The 20,108-nt window shown below is 45.5% G+C and overlaps 1 protein-coding gene across 11 annotated transcripts in view; it reads right to left on the reverse strand.

Annotated features, from left to right (window-relative positions):
* Window positions 1-20,108, reverse strand: part of FHOD3 (formin homology 2 domain containing 3) — a 490,075-nt gene that overhangs the window by 467,344 nt on the left and 2,623 nt on the right. The gene's annotated exons all lie outside the window — the stretch shown is intronic.

A 20,108-nucleotide genomic window follows, 5' to 3' on the forward strand; every position in this document is an offset into this window, starting at 1 on the left:
TTCCATCATTTTGCTATCACACAGACTGCTCTGTTTTTGTAGATGCCTTCTTGGGCACATATACATACATGTCTGTTGAGTTTTTATTTAGGTGTGAAATTGCTAGGTCACATGCATATGTTCAGCTTCATAACTACCTAAGAGTTGTTGAAAAGTGGGTATATGGGTGTTCTTTTTGTTCCACAGCTTTTCCAACCCTTAAAATTGTCATGGTTTTACACTTTAACTATTCTGGTGGGTATGCAGTAGTATCACTATAGCTTTAATTTGCATTTCTCTGATGAATAAAGGTTACTGGTCATTTGGGTACCATCTTGAATGGAGTACTTATTCAAGTCTCTTCCCCATTTTTCTATTGAACTGTCTTATTCTTATTTAAGAAGCCTTTTAAATATTTTGAATATGCGTCCTTTGTTGAATATTTACACACACAGAGAGAGAATATGTAAATATTTTCTCCCATTTTGTAACTTGCTTTTTACTCATATCTTTTGATGAACAGAAGATCTTAATTTTAATGTACTCCAAATTATCTTATTTATTCCCTTATGGCTAGCGTTTTCCTATCCTGTATTGAAATCTTTGCCTTCTCAAAGTTGTAAATATATTTTCCTTTGTTATCTTCTAGGGGCTTTATTGTTTTACCTTTCACCTTTAATTTGATGAATCATCTGGAATTGAGTTTTGTACCTACTGCAAGATAAGAGTCAAGATTCATTTATTTCCATGTGGATACCCAACTGGCCTAGTACCATTTACTGAAAGGACAAATCTTGTCCCACTGCATGTGTCTGGGTATGCTTTGGGATTCTATGCTGTTCCACTGATCTATTTGTCTATCATTGTGGGAATACTGTAACTTTAAAGCAGTCTTTGCTACTTATGAATCAACACATTCCTCAAAGGGAAAATCCTCAGAGAATGCTGGGATCACTTCAAATAATTTTCCTTTTTTTCAGGGTCTTGACCCCACAAGTTCTGGCTAGCTGTTTAAATGTCTTCTTACATATTATTTAGAGTCTACTCAGCTTCTTCTAGTTGTTTTCAGAAGTACTGGTCTACCATAAATTACCACTTTACAGCAAAAAGCTGATGGGGCTTTGTGCCCCTGTGGGCATCACACTGAAGTAGTTGAGGGTGGCCTTGAGAAAGAGGTAGGATTTAGTGAAGCCTGGGGAGAAGAGGTAGATTAGGTGGGTGGGAACAAGGAGAGCAGTCTTGGTGACAGGAGAGCTTTACTTCCTGCTGCTGACTCCCTACCTTCTGTGGCCTTGGCAATTTGTGCCCTGGAGAGAACAGTGTTGAGCTGAGCTGAGAACTGAAAGGTAGTCTGGTGAGAAGTTCTCTGTCTCTGGGATGAAGTGCTTCACATCATCCAACCACAAGGAAACCCTGGGAGTATGGGAAGGGGTGGGTAAAGGCATCCTGATGGCTGATGTGCCTGGGGCAATGATCCCCAAACTAGCAAGGGCCACAGCATTCCAGAATACGTGCTGCATTTGGTGAGTAAAAGATGCTGTTTGAAGTCTCTCCCCAAGATCTGCACTCTTGCCTTACAGATATTCCCACCTAGCACAGCCTTAAAATAAATAAATAAATAAAACAAAAGCAAACAAACAAACAAACAAAAAACAGAAAAACAAGTGTCTTCTTTGCGCTAGTGGGCAAAAAATACGTGGAGGAATTTGACAGTGTTCCCCATTGCTGGCCTTTGCGTTTCCAATTTCCCCTGTCAGAGACTTCCACACAGAGGATGAGCAGTGGCAGCCGGGTGCCTCCTTTCTGAGTGGGCCAAGCCCTGGGCTAGATGCTTCCCAGGTCAGAGCACGTCAGGCTTGCAGCCACCCTCTCCAGCAGGTGTGATCATCCCCACCTTACAGATGCAGAAACTGAAGCTCAGAGGGATTGCAAGTGTGTCCACAAAATCCGAAGCCTGTGCTGCTACGCTGCACAGAACAAGCAGCCAAAGGGGCATCCATGAGGATCACCCTCCAGCCTGGGGGTTGGCAGGTGGCAGTGCCCAGCAGCCACTCCTGGCACTCAACAGGCGGCAATAAGTGTCAGTGGAATGAACGAATGAGTTAATTAATGCCAGATCTGTTAAGATGAGGATGATCCTGCGAGGGGAAGTGAGGAGGAGGAGGTAGAGGGATGACAAAGCCAGCAAGCATGAAACAGCCAGGAATGTGAGGAGCTAAGGTGGACAGCTGGCAGGGACAAGACCAGACAGGAGGGATACCACCAGGTCACTAGCAGCTAAGAATGCTTCATGCTTTATGAAGGGGCACTAGTTTCCAGATGCAGGAGGATGAGCAGCAGCAGAAGGAATAACTGGCTGGACCCTGCAGCTCCAACCCACTATGCCCACCAATCTCCCATGGAACCTACCACCCCCAGCCCCCAAACCTGCTCTTTCTTTTGGGTCCACAGGCTACAGGATTGCCCCAGCTGCCTGCTGGTGCCACCTACTCCTGCCTTACCCCTTCGCCCATTCCCACAACAGGAGGGGCCTTACCTGAGATTCAACAGCAAAGAAAACGGGCAACTTACTGCCCTTCTGGAGATACCCAAGAACATTCCTCCCCCATAACCCTCTTGAGAGGAGGCGACTGTCCTCTGGCCTGATCTCCTGGCTCAGTGCACCATAGGGACAAAGGGGCCATCTCCAGCCTCCTGTTGCTCTTCCACATTCTAGGGCTGTGCCATCCAGCTCTCCCACTCCTCCTCAAACCTGTCCTCAGGACCTGGCAACTGCTCGCAGTCATTCCTCTACCCCAATTTCTCTCACCATCACAGAAGACCCCCACCCTTCCACCCCACCCTCCACTTCAATGGCCCTGCTGGTTGCTCGGCCAGAGAGGGAGGCAAGAGAAGTCACACTCACACCCCATCCCAGCTACCAACCACACAAATTCACACTCCAAAGCCACCAAGAGATAGTGTCCTAGAGGCTGGTGACCCTGCCTCTGGCTGTTGTCACATGAACAGCAAGGCTTCCCTGTCTCTTGGCATTCCAACAGAGGGGACATCTGAGAGCACAGGACATCACCTGCCCCATGCTCTCTTCATGACTCATGGGATTGAGCAGAGTGAATGCAGGAAACAGAAAGCAAGTCCTCTCCTCTGTGGATGGGAAGCGCTCCCCCACCCCCAATCTCGGCATATTCTCCACTTCTTTCTCCAGTTGCTACAAATAGCACCACGCACAGGGCTCATGGCCCTGGTCACTGCTCTCAAGCACCAGCCAGTCCCCCAACCAGCCAACTGCAAGGGCCCCAAAGAAGTGTCTGCCACTCCTTCTCCCTCACATCCCCTGCACCTGGCCCAGCGACTGGCATTTGGTGGGTGCTCATTAATTGATTTAAACCCAGGGGAAAGCAATACTCTATATGCTCCTAAAGTGTAATGCAAATTACTAAAGAACAGCAGTAATCCTATTTGCAGAAAGCTCTGAGCCAGGAGAGAAAAAAGCAGAAATCACTCCACAGCCCCATTATCCAGAAGTCGCGCAAGCTGAGCTGTGTCCTGAGAAGAACTGGGTCCCTCCCATCTCCCCATTCCTGTCAACCCCCAAACACACTACAGAGAGGAGGCCCCATCTCACTATTTACCTTCCCACCTTCCTATAGCCCACACACGGGAGCACTGGGCTCAGCAAGTCCACAATAGCACAGATGGACCCTGGCCTCATCCTAAATAGACTGGATGACACTGCATTCCACTGTGCACCTAGGGAAACACAATCACTGTCACCAGAAGAATGATGCAGAACCAAACTGTTGTAAACATTTCTGTATTCTCATTAAGAATATCTGCAGGAGGCTAGGGGCAGTGGCTCACACCTATAATCCCAGCACATTGGGAGGCCGCGGTAGGCAGATCACCTGAAATCAGGAGTTCAAGACCAGCCTGGCCAACATGGTGAAACCCCATCTCTACTAAAAATACAAAAATTAGCCAAGCATGGTGGCGGGCACCTGTAATTTGATTTTCTGTTCTTGTGTCAGTTTGCTGAGAATGATGGTTTCCAGATTCATCCATGTCCCTACAAAGGACACAAACTCATCGTTTTTTATGCTTGCATAGTATTCCATGTGTATATGTGACACATTTTCCTTGTCAAGTCTATCATCAATGGGCATTTGGGTTGGTTCCAGGTCTTTGCTATTATAAACAGTGCTGCAATGAATATACATGCACATGCATCTTTGTAACAGAACTAAAACACTAATAATACCAAAGGCCCTTCTATCAATAATGACCGATCAAAATGACCAAGATATATTTTGGAATACATAGAGACAGCTCAAAAGGACAAGAGCGGACCCTGCTATCCACCTGAGGGACTTTTAACCCCAGTGACTCATGCAATAGAATTTGGACAATTCCCTTTTTGCTGGTGAACAAATCCTGGTGAAATGTGGTAGACCCTCTTGAGGAGCTCCAGTTTGCTCCCTACACACCCCAGGAGGCAGAAGCAAAGCACCACTCTAGGCATGCAGGGGACTAAACTTCTTGTCCCTGCACAGATTTTCCCTGCTTTGGCAAGCCAACAAGTACTGCCTAGAATGATGAAATTTAAACTGTTTAGACTTTGCAGAACTACATATGTTAATTTAATGGAGCTGGTGTGCTCTGCTTTAGGGACCAGGCCAGTCAAGGAACTCTTTTTTTTTTTTTTTTTTTTTTTTTTTTTTTTTTAAATGAGAGCAATGGCTCTCCAAGAGAGGGAGGGAAGAAAAGAGGCTTAAAGATACCAGAGCCCTGAGACACAAAGAAATCTCAGGCCTGGGGCCGCCCCGCCTGCTCCCTGAGGATTAGCTCTGGTCTTACTCATGGCTGTCTCAGCCACAGAATGGTGCATGCAGTGGCAGCAGCAGGCAGAGAGCTGCCACTTCAGGGCCTAGCAGATGGCAGCACTCATGAGGGCTCACCAAGCAGGAGTCACAAACACCAATCAAGAAACCAAAATTATATTTTCAAAAGTCGGGGCTGTGAGCAGACATGATGGGGTATTCTGCCTGACTACTCAGCACTGCCAGGGTTCACTGAGACATCACGGATCTGGGGTCCTCTCTCCAGGCCTGGCAGGCTGCTGGAAGAGCTGATAGAGTGTGTGTGTGAGCAGTGAGCACACAGGTTCTGGGCTTTGATCTAAGTCCTCCCTCGTTGCTGCTGTGTTAACCAAAGCACTGCTCACAAACTTTAACGTTACAAGCCATGTTCAAAATCTCAGGATGTTCCAGAGCCCTACAGGTCCCCTTAACCCCCACATGTCCTCTGCAGAAGCCCCCAGTTTCATCCAAAAGGGAACCTAATAAATGCTTCTGCACAGTGTGTGGAATAAGGGAATCAAGAGTCTTGGGGTGAGGGTGTCATATTAGAGGGGAAAGACTTTGGTTGCAGGGAGCAGATCTGGGATCCAGAGCTCTTGGGTGGCCAAGGAGGCAGGCTGAGGGAAGGAAAGGCCTAGAAATGGAGAGAGACTGAGGACAATGTCCTAAGCATCTCTGTGTAACTAGTTTCTAGTGAAACTCACTAAACATAAGCCAGTCACAATTTCCTGCAAAAACACAGTCCCCACCTTACCCACAGGTGTCTTTCAAAAGTTCAATATGACTCGACTATTTGGAACTCTGAATGCATTTTTCATAGAAATAAAGTGATGCCTATGAGGGGAGTAGGCTAAGAGACCAGGCCAGCCTGACACCATCATGACCCATCAGTTCCTGAAAACAAGGCCCATGCTTTATTCTTCTCTGATTTCCAAGTGCTCTGCAGAGAACCTGACTTAGTTCTGCTCTGTGAGTCAGTGAAAGACTTCCTCAGAGGTCAAGCATGATTGCACATTTAACTTCCTTGTGTGTTCCTCAAGAATGCAAGTGCTAACATCCGCAATTCTTAAAAGCACTTGGAGCACATAGATCTCCCCTATTTAGGCCTTGACCTAATGTACTCTAATATCCTAAGGAAAGTCAGGATCCCTAGACAGTGAGGCAGAATGGAAACAAAACTGAAAAGTGGGCCCTGGTTTTGCATTTCAGGCAGGTCCCCAGGCTGCACACATTGAAAGTACAAGATGCCCTGATGAGGGGACTCCTTGGAAGGCCACCTGGAGGCCTTGGCAACCCTGGAATCGTTAATTTTCCTCAGCAAAGAGAAGACAAAGTTCATTCAAAAACCACATGTCTAATATTCTACTCTCTGAACTTCTTAAATATCTGGGCCCCTCCCATCGTTCCCATCACTTCCTCCTCTAAAGCTCTATTTTCTGGTGTGACAGGGAAAGCCACACACACATGGCCACATTTCTCCATTACTTCTCACGTCACCTCTGTGTGCAATGATCACAGGGCACCTTTCACACTCTAATTTCTCCAGTGCCACTTTCTGCTTTGCTTATTTACACCATTTTGCTAATTGATAAAATGGCTGGCGATTCGTGCTCCATGGGGTTTGAGAAGTTATTCCACACAGTTCTGTCATAGGCATTGTCCCTGTGTAAAGTTGTGAAATGAGGGTTTTGAGCCAGAGCTAGGTGACATCAGAGCCCAGGATGAAGAGGCCATGAGGTAGGGAATTCCAGTACTTTACCTCACAATTCATCCACAACAGGGCTTTGGGAGGCATAAGAATTAAGAACAGTCAAACGGCCACAAACAAGGATGCCTCAATGAACGATCTTTTTGTGGGCAATGTTTTAAAAGGTGCTTATCATCTGAAATTCAGAGACCCAAATAACAAATTCTTCTGACAGCCCAGGTTTGGTGGCTCATGCCTATACTCCCAGCTACTTGGGAGGCCAAAACAGGAGGATTGCTTGAGCCCAGGAGGTCGAGGCTGCAGTGAGCCGTGATCATGCCACTGCACTCCAGCCTGGACAAAAGAGTGAGACTCTCCCTCAAAAAAAAAAAAAGAAAGACAAATTTTTCTGACAAAAAATAACTGGCCAAAAAAGAAACCTCCTGACTGTCCTGCTAAGGAGAGAGCCAGGTAATTATCTGCTGAATAAAGAATCTAGATATTTACCAGAGAAAAATGAAAATTTAGGTTCACACAAAATCTCTATGCAAATGTTTAGAGCAGCTTTATTCATAATCACCAAAAACCAGAAACAACTCAGGTGTCCTTCAGTGCGTGAATGAATGAACAAACTGTGGGACATCCATACCATGGGAAACTGCTCTGCAATAAAGGGGAAGGAACTACTCAAGCACCCAGCAACCTGGATCTCAAGGGCACTGTGCAGAGAGAAGAAGCGTCTCAAAAGGCTGCATACAAAATGATTCTATTTATATAGCATTCTGGAGAAAGCAAAACTATAGGGAGAGAAAACGGATCGCTGGCCTCTGAGAATGCATTACTACAAAAGGGTGGCCCGAGAGAATTCTTTAGGTTGCTGGAATTGTTCTGTGTCCTGGTAGTGGTGGCAGTTACAAAAGCTTACGCATATATGAAAACTCATAGGACTGTGCACCAAAAATAAAAGTGAATTTTACCAAATACAAAGTTTTGTTAGGCTCACAAATTCTTTGGCAATTCTCCCATAAAACAATGATGTCTAATTCCCCCTGCCCTTGAATGAGGGCCAGTCCTGGTGACTCACTTCTAACGAGTGGACTACAGTGAGAGAATGTGGCTAGCAAAGGTGAGCAGGCACCTGCCTGGCCCTCTCTCTTTGGAGCCTGGAGCTGCCATATAAGAAGTCCACCTACCCCGAGAATACCACGCCAGAGAGACCTTGGGGAGAGACCACTGAGAGATGAAGAGAGCTGCCCAGAGAGCTCCTAGCTATTGGCACTTCCCAGTCCAGGCACTGGCCACATGACTGAAGACGTCTCTGAGCTGATACCAGGCCCGGGCACAATCCTGCTGCAGCCTAATGACAGACCCTGAGCTAGAACCACCCAAGGAACTGCTTCCAAATTCCTGTCCCAAGGAAACCATGAGAGTCAATAAATATGACTGTTTGAAGCCACTACATTTGGGGTGATTTATTCACAGCCACAGACAACTAACATAGGCACCCACATTTTCTGAGCAATCCCCATGTGACTGATACTTTCCCAGACATTATCTTATTTTCCATTCATTCAATAAATATTATTGAGCACTTTCTACATGCCATGGCCTATACACGGACCACAGGGAGAAGGAGGTAGACTCCAAGAGGCAGGATAATCAACAGAATGTGGTTCTGACAGAGGCGGGAGTGGGCCACTGGCTGGCAATGCTCCTCACTGAGGCTGCATGGGTCTGTGGGAAGATAACAAGATCTGATTTAGATGTGGGGCAGATTCAGCGTCTCTGGGATGTCTGGGAGGAGCTGTCCAAAGGGCAGCTGGGTATTTGGCCTCAGAGTGCAGAGAGAGAGCTGAGCCACAGCTATGAACTAGGGGTCATTAGAAAGCCCCCTCAAAGCCACCCAGGAAAAAGAGGGTGACTCAGGAGGAAGTATGCTCTTCAGACAGAAACCTGAGAAAGGCCAACATTCAAAAAGCCAAAGGGAGCAGGAAGATTGAGAAGGACTAGCAAGGGCAGGTGCATATCGCACCAACAAACAGAACAGCAAGCGCTCCTCAGAGGGGACCATCAGAAACAGGAACTGCTGCCATGAGATGATATAAGTCAAGGATGGAAAAGTGTCTACTAGATTTAAAGACAAGTACCTCAGCAAGAGTAGTTTAATTGCAGCAGTGACAGGAGCTGGGAGGGAATGGGAAGGGACGGTAAGACGGGGGGCGGGCTTAAATAGGTCTGGGAGGCTTGAGGGATGAAGGGCAGAAGAAAGACAGCTGGGCCCAGGGCTGGGGAGGAGGGATTTTCTGGAAAAAAGCGGCATTTAGCCCACCTAAATGCTAATGGGAGGATCCCAGAGGGAAGGAGAGGGTGAAGACACCATGGAAAAGGGCTGGGCATGGCATGTGGATGCGAGAAGGGGCATACCTGTCCCCTCCCCCATCAGCAAGAAGGGCAGGGCAGGGCATGCGGATGCAGGTGAAGGTTCAGGCAGGCAGGGTCCAGGGCTGCCTCTGAGTGGTCTGCTTTGTCTTTGTAGTCAAATGTAAGGACCCGCACTGGGAGTGGGGACACTGTGGTGGGGGTGCAGGTGTGGGATGGTGAGAGGAGATCTCATAACACAGCTGCAGGGAAGGGACTATGATGCTGGGAAAGGAACACAGCCCACCATTTCGCAGCCGGGGCTGGAGGCTGTGCATGCACCTGTGACATACAAAAAACATGAGGACTTTGTGTCCTCCACAACAGCCCGTGAGGGAGGTGCTACTGTCTGAAGATTTCAGAAAAAATATGGAGCTCAAGTCCGTCTGACATAGAGCCAGCCCTGGGTGTCATCGATTTGTTTTACTCTGTGAACCAATGGAGTCTGACATCAAGCAGACACCCATGAACATCTGTGAAAGGCAGGAAGAAGGGAAAGCTCCCAGGAAGGGTCACATTGAAAGCCCTCGCTGGCTAACACTTGATAATCAGCTCACCAGGAATTAGCAGTGACTGGGACTGTGACCAGCGGAGTTCCCACCCTCCCTGCCCAGATGCATCCTGTGCCTGTGGCTTGTCCCTGTCTCCTTTCCTTCTCACAAGCTATCTACATAATGGCCTTTCAGTGACTGCCCATCCATCCATCTCCTTTCTTCTTTGCCCCATTTCTCTTTTTCTCACCTTTTTTATAATTATTTTCTTCCCATCTATCTTTCCTGTTCCTTTCCTTTTCTGTCATGTTTCTATGACATGAGATGAAAGTAATTTTTAATTCAGTTTGTGGTCACTGACAACAGCCCCAGCTCCCCAGTCAAGCCCACATGTCAGCTTAGCCCTCGGGCCCACTGCTGTGGGTCACCTCCCTCCCAGGAGCTACCTCGCCCACCCAGAGCCTTCGAGCCTGATCCTGACTCCCACATCCTATCTGTGTCTCACCTGTACCAGCTGCCCTTTACCTCCCTTTCACCTACTCAAACCCCACCCTCCTTCTCCACAAGGCCTTCCAGGCCATGTAGTGCATGTGGATTTTTCCCAAGTTGACACTTCCATAGCCCCACAGGCCTGTGTCACACTTTGACATGAGTCATATGCTGCCTTCAGTTGTTACTTCGTTTTGCATCATGTGTATGCCTTATTTCTCCATCATCATAATAAAAGAGATCATTTCCACATTCCTGGGATCAGTACCATTGATAGGAGCAAAGCTTCCCACTTAGCCAAGCTCTACTCCCCAGCCTGTGTAAAACTAAGCACCAACTTGTTCCATTTAATGTCATGTCAACTCCGCTTACATTTTTCTCTGATTGTGTTCACTCTGCACACTTCTCTGGGTGTCAGCACACATCCTTCAGGCTTATCTCTGACAGATGGAGACAGGGAGCTCGGCCTGAACAACAGAAGCCATGTGCTGAGTTCTTTTTTTCACCCTGTGAGGGGTGGTTACTGTGCATTCGTCATGAACCATCCTGATTTTCGTTTTCTCACCTTTGAGATTGAGGCCCCAATGCCCCACTCACCCTCTTTCAGGGTTGCATGAGGACCAGCTGGGCTAACCTATGTCCCAGTGCCTGGTAAACTGCACAGACATGCTGTGGTTCTAGGACTGGCGTATTCTGTAATGAATCACTGTCCACAAAAATGCACTCAGTTCTGGGAACAAAAAACCACTCGTATCCTTGACTATTGTTCTGGACAGGACTGCCCAACGGCTCTCCTTTCCCTGCTCCCAGACACATGGTGCTGCTGAGCTTGGATGGAGGAGCCACAGGAAGACTGGATAACCTCTCCCACTTCCGGGCACTGGCAGCTCAGACGTTAGCCGCTCCAGGACTGCCGGTCCCGGGTGATTCATGGAAGCTGCGGTCAGGAGCCTGCCTGAGCCCTTCTGCAGCCTGAAGCTATGAAGTGATACAGGAAGGAGTCACAGATCCTTCCAAGGTGAATGCCATCACCTGAAATAAAATCTCCTACTTACAGCCTCCATGGTTGACAAAAGGCAGAATTTCCATGTGTGGGAAGAAGGGCAGTTGGACTCTGCGGCTACCACTCCTTTCTCCTCAGAACCACCTTCTTCTTGGAATTTCCCACGAATCAGAGCTGCTGCAGCCACTGTGGCCACACTCGCCTCCGGGACCCTGCCCCTCACACAAGCTCACAACGCTCTTCCCCTTGGCTCACACGGGCAGAAACAGAAAACAAGGCTTGGGAACAGTGCAGGTGAGAGCACACGGCTCACAAGCTGGTTCTTCCCCATCATGGACTGTAGGCCTTAAGTCTGACCTGGTCTCCCTTCAGAAGAGGAGACCCCGACACCCACCCCACCCACGAGAGCCCCCAGGCATGTCCACACCATCCAGGACAGTCTGCCTTCTCTTGCCAACATGAGGCTTCCTTGCAAGCTGGACTTTCCTGTTGGAGGACCCAGCGTGGACTCAGTGGGAAGAAGGCCGGAAACAAGTTTTTGATACATTGAAGAGTTGGTTCTACCACACTCACCTGCAGCATGTGTGTGTGGGGGGAGGAGTTATAACATCCACAAATCATGGCAATGGATTAGGGATCTGAAGGCTAAAAGTCTACCCTACAGACTCTTTCCTGTTGTTGCAATCATCATGTATATTAATATATACTACACTTTTTCCACTTAACATTCTTTCAAAAAAATATTTGTTGGGGCTTACTATGTATCAGACCCTGACCTAGGAACTCTGAAATGAAAGATAAGTTAATGCGCTTCCTGCTACTGGGGCTTTACATCTGGTGGAGGGATGCAGCCACAGGATGAAGTGAGGCCCACAGCGTCCTGGGTCTGAAGGTGCTCAGTGCACAGCCCGCGTATGTCTGGAGGATGGCCAGGAAAGCCTAGAAAGGGTTTTGTTCTTTAAAATAGTAGAGGCAATGGGATACATACACGTAATTTATTCAGAGTTAAACATCTATAAACAATCATCTCTGAATGGCACCTGGTGGTATTCCAAGTTCAAGTGTCACTCTTGGAGGTGACACCAGCTGCACAAAGAAAGGAAGAAGTCAGGTTGGAGCTGGGCTTCATAACTTGGCCTGGCTCTTCACCTGCCCCACACGGATTTAGAGACCATCTTTCCAGGTACCTCCAATGCTTAAAATGAGGGGAACTGCTCCCATCCAAGAGGAAATCTTCATCATTTAACTCGGCAACTAAACATTGAGAATTCATCTTAAGGAAGTAATCAAATATGAGAAAAAAAATTATTTTTCTGCAGGTATGTATTACAGCACTATCTGTATTTTCCTTACTGGCAACTACCTAAATTTCCAATAGTTCAATCATTCATGCACTCATTTAATGAATATGTATGAAGTACCAAGCATGAAAAAATTTAACATTCAAGAAGAAAGAGCACTTGCCCTCATGGAACCTGGGAACAATGGTTACATGGATCGTGGTACATACATAGACTGGATTACCAAACTGTCATTAAAGATGATATGCTCCAAGAATATTTAATGACTTGGGAAAGTATTCAGATATTATTATGAATGGATGTTAAAATTCTGGAAAGACACAAAAGTGTTAAGAGCGGTTCCCTTTGGGTGGTGAGAAAAGTGATTTGTATTTCTTCAATGCACTTTTCTGCAGTCTCCAAATGTATCCATGTGTTCATTCTGTGATGGGAGCAGATGCTTTGTTGCATAAGGGAGGAATCCTTGTTTGTCAGTCTTTCCTTCCCTGAATCTAGCTTTGTCAGTAGTAACCTCTCTCCAGCAACGTCATTCTGATTCCACACACACCGATTAAGTGGACAGCTACATGGAGCTACAGTGTGAAGATGCTTTAGAGTACAAGGCAAATGCACATCAATAAACACATGCTGATCTGAGTTGTAAAAACAGTCCATATTACACAGCTTTCTCATGGGCATAAACCAGCTCTTTACAATTTCTGCCACCACAAGGGAAGGTAACAGGTATGGCACTTCCAGCAGCCCCCTCTATACACTTTCTGCAGGTTGTAGGTCACAGATCACTCCATGACCAAACCCTGGGTCATGGTTCTTGTGGCTTATCCACCCTATTTCCATCCTCTTGAGCACAACCAATTAATTTTCAAGGGCCATGTCCATCCCTATCTGTGGGGATATGAGGACCCATCTCTCCAAGTATAAATTAGGGAGACTTGGTCTTCTAAAAAACAAAGCTCAGGCCGGGCACAGTGGCTCACACCTGTAATCCCAGCACTTTGGGAGGCAGTGGTGGGCAGATCACAAGGTCAGGAGTTCAAGACCAGCCAGGCCAACATGGTAAAACCCTGTCTCTACTAAAAATATAAAAACTAGCCAACCACGGTGGTGCGTGCCTGTAATCCCAGCTAGTTGGGAGGCTGAGGCATGGGAATTGCTTGAACCTGGGAGGTGGAGGTTGCAGTGAGTAGAGTTTGTGCCACTGCACTCCAGCCTGGGTGACAGAGCAAGATTCTGTCTCAGAAATAAATAAATACATATATATATATACACACACACACACACACACACACACACACACACACACACACACACAAATCTCAAAAATGGGAAAGGCTACACTTGAAGGCTGAGGAGAAACTGGTCACTATGATACAAGAAGAAGCCAGAAGGCGCTTCTGGCAGAGGCTTTACACAAGGGACTTCTGCAAGGAGATGGCTGAGATGAGCAGAGTATTCTTTCTCCATCCTAGCTCTAAATCATGGTTATCCACTCACTCAGCAAATATTTACTATACAATTACTATGTGCCAGACACTGTTCTAGGGTCTTGAGCTATACCAGTAAACTAAACAGATTTACAAAACAGCAAAAACAAAATGAAACATTCTGCCCTCATGGAGAAGTGGACCAACTACTTGAAGACTTTGGAGTTTGCTCTGAAAGGCAGTAGGGCTAAGGGAGGTTTAAAGCAGTGATACGACCTGACTCTCATTTTTTAAATGTCTCTTTCCTATTTGGCTGGTTGCCTAGCCTGTTCTTCTACGTTAAGATCACTGAATGGACCACAACTGGTTTCAACTTTTCCTCTTTCTATTAATGGCTATGTTCTAAGGCAAGCAGGAAGCCTCCACCTCACCAGACATCATCAAGACTTACTGTAAACTACAGTGACCGAGGCAGTGCAATGTCAGCACACAAACCCCTAGACAGACAATGGACCCCAGAGCCCAGAAACACACTCAAGGCTGGGGAAGTGATGCATCTCAGAGGTGCCAGTGTAGGCTGTGCTCCGAGCCCTCCACAATCCCCACCACTTGGACACTGCAAATGCCCCCTCTGTCGGCTGCTCTCCCAAGGGCTCCAGCACCCATGCCCTTCCAGCTGCAAGCACATATGCCATGAAATCAGGGGACCACAGCCACTAAGTCACCCAGAGATAAGTTTCCTCCTTATTGTTCAGAAGCGTTAAAAGCTAGGTTTCTAGGGTTTAGCGCACTTAACAACATTTCATTTTGCTTTCATTTAGTCACATACAGACATCAGATGGGGACAGCATTCTGTCAACCAGTTATTTCAGTCCTAGTGTCACCAACCACATGCTCATTTTCACTGACTCTGGGAGGGTTGAGGAAGGTGACCTCAAAACATAAATAAAACCAAACAGGTGTGAACGTGATGTAAAATGCATTTGGTATAAACCTCTTTGGTCAAAATTGTGGCCAGTGATTGGCTGCAGGCTTTGTGTGACTCTGGTTTAGCCAAAGAGATCCTCCTCCTCATTCTCTCCCCCAAGGAGCCCCACTCAGAGTCTCCAGCCTGTCGGTGACCAGCCACGCAAGCTGGTAGCATTTGCCCATCAACTCATTTGCTATACACCCCAAGCCACTCTTTGGCTCTGATCAAGCAGTCAGAAGATGCTTTGGTTATCTTCTATTCTGAGAACTTAAAAAAATCTTGGGCTTGTCCCACACACTGTGGTTACAGCTCTGGCATTTCATTCTCTGCTATAAAAATCAGTGCATGATGAGGCATCTCAGCACCAAAGGAGTTTCCTTCTTTGTTTTCCCTTTTTCAAGAATGTTAAAGATATTCAATGACAAACTAATTTGTTTCAATTTTGCCAAGTCTAGGAATAGCGTTCTATATTGAACTGCGAGTTGTTTAACATTTTCTCTTTTTTCAACTTGATCAAAAATTTTAAGATTTTCTTTTCTAACATTAAATGTTTCTCCTTGGAGTCTAACATTTTAATTTTTAGATTACAAAACTAACTAGTAAAAAGGAGTTGGATGTTTTTAGTTTGTGTAAATAGATACAATATAGATTCCATTTTTTATAATGTGTTTCTAAAAACAGAAACATATATTTTTGCTGATTGGTAGTAGTTTTTCTTAAATAATTGATCTTCCTCCCTCCTCAATAGTTGCTCCATAAATAAGTTTATCTGACCATAGAAAATCAACATTTACCGTAATTATACGGGTACCAAGGTATACAATCAACTTACATTTTCAGGTACATTACAGCATCACTGCCATTCACTGTGAACTGAGATCCCCTTCTGAGGCATACTGAAGGTGGAGGTAGAGCTGGCTCACAGGGATCTGGGCAACACCCTAGTGTGGCTATGAAAGCATGTCACGGGCATCAACAACCACTGGGAAGCTGAGTGCCTTTTATATACCGGTATCATTTATCATAGCCTTAGTAACTTCATAGTTCAGCGATAAAAATTTAGGAGCCTATACAGAAATCATAGGTATAATAACTCTATCTCAGCATTTTCCTTACTAAGCTAATAGTTTATGTAGCTGACGACAGTTTACTTCATCATGGGAATTGATTGAGCCTAGAAAGACACCCTCAACATAAAAAGACAGACGACCTACACTTGTTTTTCTAAGATCCTAAGGAGAACACAACAATCAGAGTAGGAAGCAAAGTATCAATGGAGGTATGAAAAAAAAATCCACTGATGGTTAGCCATCTCAGCCATAGAAAATGCACTCAGATCAAATAGTAATGCTTAATGAAAGAGCTCTGATCCCAAAGGGACTATTGGAATTGTAACCCAATTTTTTTTAGCTCTTTTATAAAAATATTTCAGCATATGAACAAGTATAGAAAGTAGTATCATGACCCCTACCCACATGCCTATAATCCAGCTTTAACTCAGTCTATCCTGTTCCACCTATATGCTGATTCACCTACTCATCCCTTATCCTGAATTACTCTGAAGTGAATTCTAGGCATCCTATAATTTCAATATGTACTTCTTCTAAAAGATTTAAACTCTTATTTAAACCTAACCACAATACTATTATCACACTCTAAAATTAATAATTTTAATATTAAATATCACTGCTGAAATGCTCAAGTAATCTCAAATATTTATTTATGGTATATTTGAATCAGTATTCAGTCACAGCTACATATTCCCCTTGATTGATGTATCTCTTCAATCTCTTTTTATCTAAGGTTTCCTTCCATCTTTTTCTTTCTTTTGAAATTTATCTGTTGGAGAAACTGTAATTTCTTGCAATCAGGATTTTGCTGATTGCATCCCTGTGGCAAGGCTTAACATTCACTGTGGCTTAAATTTCCCCATTCTTTCTAACTTAGTTCTGAACAAAGTTCAGAAACGGTCCCCCAGCTCCCCTTCCACCTCCAAAAAACTTCTAATTTTCTCTGTAATGGAGCAGATGCTGACAAACCCAAGATTCTGAAAATGGCCGGCAAAGGAGGACCCAGCTATGCCTCTAAACCAGCCATAGGCAACAGCAGTGTCATTGAGAGATGAGGTGTGGAGGTTGCCTGGAGCAGGTGATTGCTGTCCTCTGAAGATAGAAAAGTTTCAAGTGTTCAAAAGTATCATCTTCAGAGAGAGAAAAACTATGGAGAGAAAAGGAGGGTGGGGGAGGGCTGTTCCTCAGGTGGCCTCAGCATGTTAATCAGTTTTCAAGTCGACACTATTAAGAACTAACATTTCAGAGTCCAGAGTGGGAGGGCAATGGCAGTCCTGTGGTTTTCCAGAGAAACTCAGGTTGTACTCTGAGGACAAAAGGCATACACACAGAGCATCAACCCTGGGAGGACTTACCAGAGTACAACCACTTAAATCACAGCACTGTGACCGTCAGCTGCACACAAGGGCAACACAGTCAACCCTACCCCACCCCCACCCACACAGAGAGCATGTGCTCTGCTGGTTTTCTAACAATGGGACCCAGTTAGCAACAGGATTTGGAGGGGGGGAAAAAAGATGACCTTAAATCTTAGCTCTTTCACTTAAACTCAGTATAGCCTTAGGCAACCTGCTTAACCACCTGTGCCTCAGTTTCCCCATCTATTAATTGGGGATTCCTCATCTGCCTGCCTGCTAGAGTTGTTGTGAGGACAAATAAAGCTATACATTGAGGCCTACAGTGTAGCCTCCAGAATAAGCTCCAGCATAAGCATAAGGAATACATAGCAGCCCCTTCCTCCCCAAAGATTGATGCCAGTCTATTCCACTCAGATCCTTGCAAGGGACCATGACAGCACCTGCTGGATGTCTGGCTAGGTTACCAATGCGGTCTGTGGCCATGCATGAAACAAAGCCAACTGACCCATGAAGGGTTCAATCCCATGATCCTGATCTCAATAGCAAGGCTCCAACCAACTGAGCTAATTACAGTGGAGTCAGATTCAACTCTGCTTACACGAGACACTCTTAGCAGTTCATACAACATTCTTAAACAGTGTTGTCCTAAGATGTTATGACACAACACACTTGCCAAGTTTACTAATGATCTCATCTTTTAAAAATATTAATGTAATGTAGCAAACAGGTGTGTCCCTTAAGAGGATTAAGGTGGAAATTCATTAGTGCAATAATACCAGTGGATTTGTGTTCTAAAACTAACACCAATCAATCAACTTAGTGCACATTCTATCTTAGCACTTCTCAGCTTTGAGAGAAACACCAGAGAACTGAACAGCCAGGTCTTCTTCCTCAGGGAAGTTATCTGAGAACAGGAGAGACGGTGAGAACCTCTGTGTACTGAGACCCTGACCTAAATCACCTGTAATCCACGCTCTTCAGACTGTAATGTGCACAAAAATCACCAGGGCATCTAGGTGAAATGCACGTTCTGATTCAGCAGGTCAGGGGAGGTCTGAGTGTGTGCATTTCTAATAGAGCCCAGGTGATACACAGCTCACACCTGGAGTAGCTAGATTCTAATCCTCACTGCAATCGGCTGTTTACAGATGGAATAGCTGAGGCAGCAAGGCAACCACAAAGACAAAGGTAGTGAGAAAGGAATGAACACAGTGCACTCAAGGCCAATCCAGTGAGAGGAGGCATGCTGAAATGTGGACAGGCTGCCCGGAAGGAGAACATTCAGGACACAAAAGTGAAGTCCTTAAGAGCTTAGACCTGCTGTCAAATGCCAACTTGGAACTTCTCACTTGTGTGACCTGATGACTTCCTTCCAATCTTGGTCTCTCCTTCTATGAGTTGCAACAGTATTAGTACTTGGCCCTGGGGTGGCCACGGGCTTGGTGAGATGATGTCCATTTAGGATGGTTCCCAGCTCAGGCAAATGCCTAGGACATGACAGCTATTATAACCCCACTCTGTCCAGCTCACTGCAGGCAACAAAACATTTCCCGAATTAAATCATTAAGTAATAGTTGTCATCTTAACATGTACACTAAAAAAGCATAAAAGTATTCTACAGTTCCAGTGTTGTCTATCAAAGTGGAAAAAAAAGAATCCTTATATCATTAAATGACAGTGGCACAAATCAATCCAAACACATTTTAAGCTTTAAAAGGTCTATCATTCTGTGAATGCTACTGCAGAGGTATTTTTTTTTAATTAGAACTCCTATAATTACCATTTTTCTTTAAAAATATTAAGCCAGAAATAAACGCCTACTGTTGCAGCATTTGAAAACAAAAACTAAATGCCTCACTTAGCCCAATGTAGAAAATATAACCAACAAAATGAACATCTCCCCAATGAGAATACAGCACCCGTTTTGAACCTTTTGTTACAAAACTCATGTTTATTTAATCATATTCCCTGGAATGAGGGTTGTTATGTGTCAGTTTAAGAAATAAAAAATGATAAAGCATAATAAGCACAATCTCTTATTTTTGCATGAGATGACAATTTTCTTAAATGAACAACTCCAACTTCTAATGGAGTCCGCAGACATGAACTAAATTAATATATCTTGAGGTTCAGAAAAGATGTCCACACTCAAATTTCAGCCAGGAAAGGCCTGACAGGTTGTCCAGTTCAAAGGCTGCCAGCACAGGAGAATCCCTAGGAAGAGCTTTCAAAATTAGGACCCTCTGAGGGGGCCTTCTCAGCGCCACTTACACAGGTACATTTACTTTAAGAAAATTCACCCAACTGCACACTCACACCCTGTACACTTTTTGTATGTGTGACCTACTTCGGTCAGAAGTTTACTCCCAGCTGGGCACCAAGGCTCACACCTGTAATCCCAGCACTTTGGGAGGCAGAGGCAGGTAGATCACTTTGAGCTCAGGAATTCAAGATCAGTCTGGGTAACATGGTGAAACTCCATGTCTACAAAAAATACAAAAATTAGCCGGGTGTGGTGATGCATGCATATAGTCCCAGCAACAACGGAGGCTGAGGTGGGAGGATCACCTGAGCCCAGGGAGGTCAAGGCTGCAGTGAGCCATGATCGCGCCACTGCTCTCCAGCCTGGGTGACAGAGTGAGACCATATCTCAAGAAGAAAAAAAGAAGTTGGCTCTGTCAGGGACTTGAATGTGCAGGGAAGCTGATACCACACACAGTGTCTGCCTGTCCCATGCTTATGCTTCTCCCCTCTTTGTACCACTGAGTATGTGCTCCCTGCATAGAACTCCACTTCTTGTCAAGACCAGGCTCTGTGGGACCTAGAAGAAGCATGCCTTGTGGTCCAAAAAGCCTCACCTGTGGCAGGGTCCTAGGTTTATAGTTCACCTACTCCCCCAACAAACCCCCCAGTAGCTAATTCACAGGACAGGTGATAACTTACTCATTTCCAACCCTGACTCTGAATTCTGTCAGGTCAGGAATTCTGCCTCAAGGCTCTTAGCCACGTATAACATTCACCTGTCCCCAGGCCTAAAAGTGTTTGGCCCTCGAAGGTGGTGG

Source organism: Sapajus apella, unplaced genomic scaffold (assembly GCF_009761245.1).
Source record: "Sapajus apella isolate SASKATOON/1434 unplaced genomic scaffold, GSC_monkey_1.0 scaffold57, whole genome shotgun sequence".
NCBI lineage: Eukaryota > Metazoa > Chordata > Mammalia > Primates > Cebidae > Sapajus > Sapajus apella.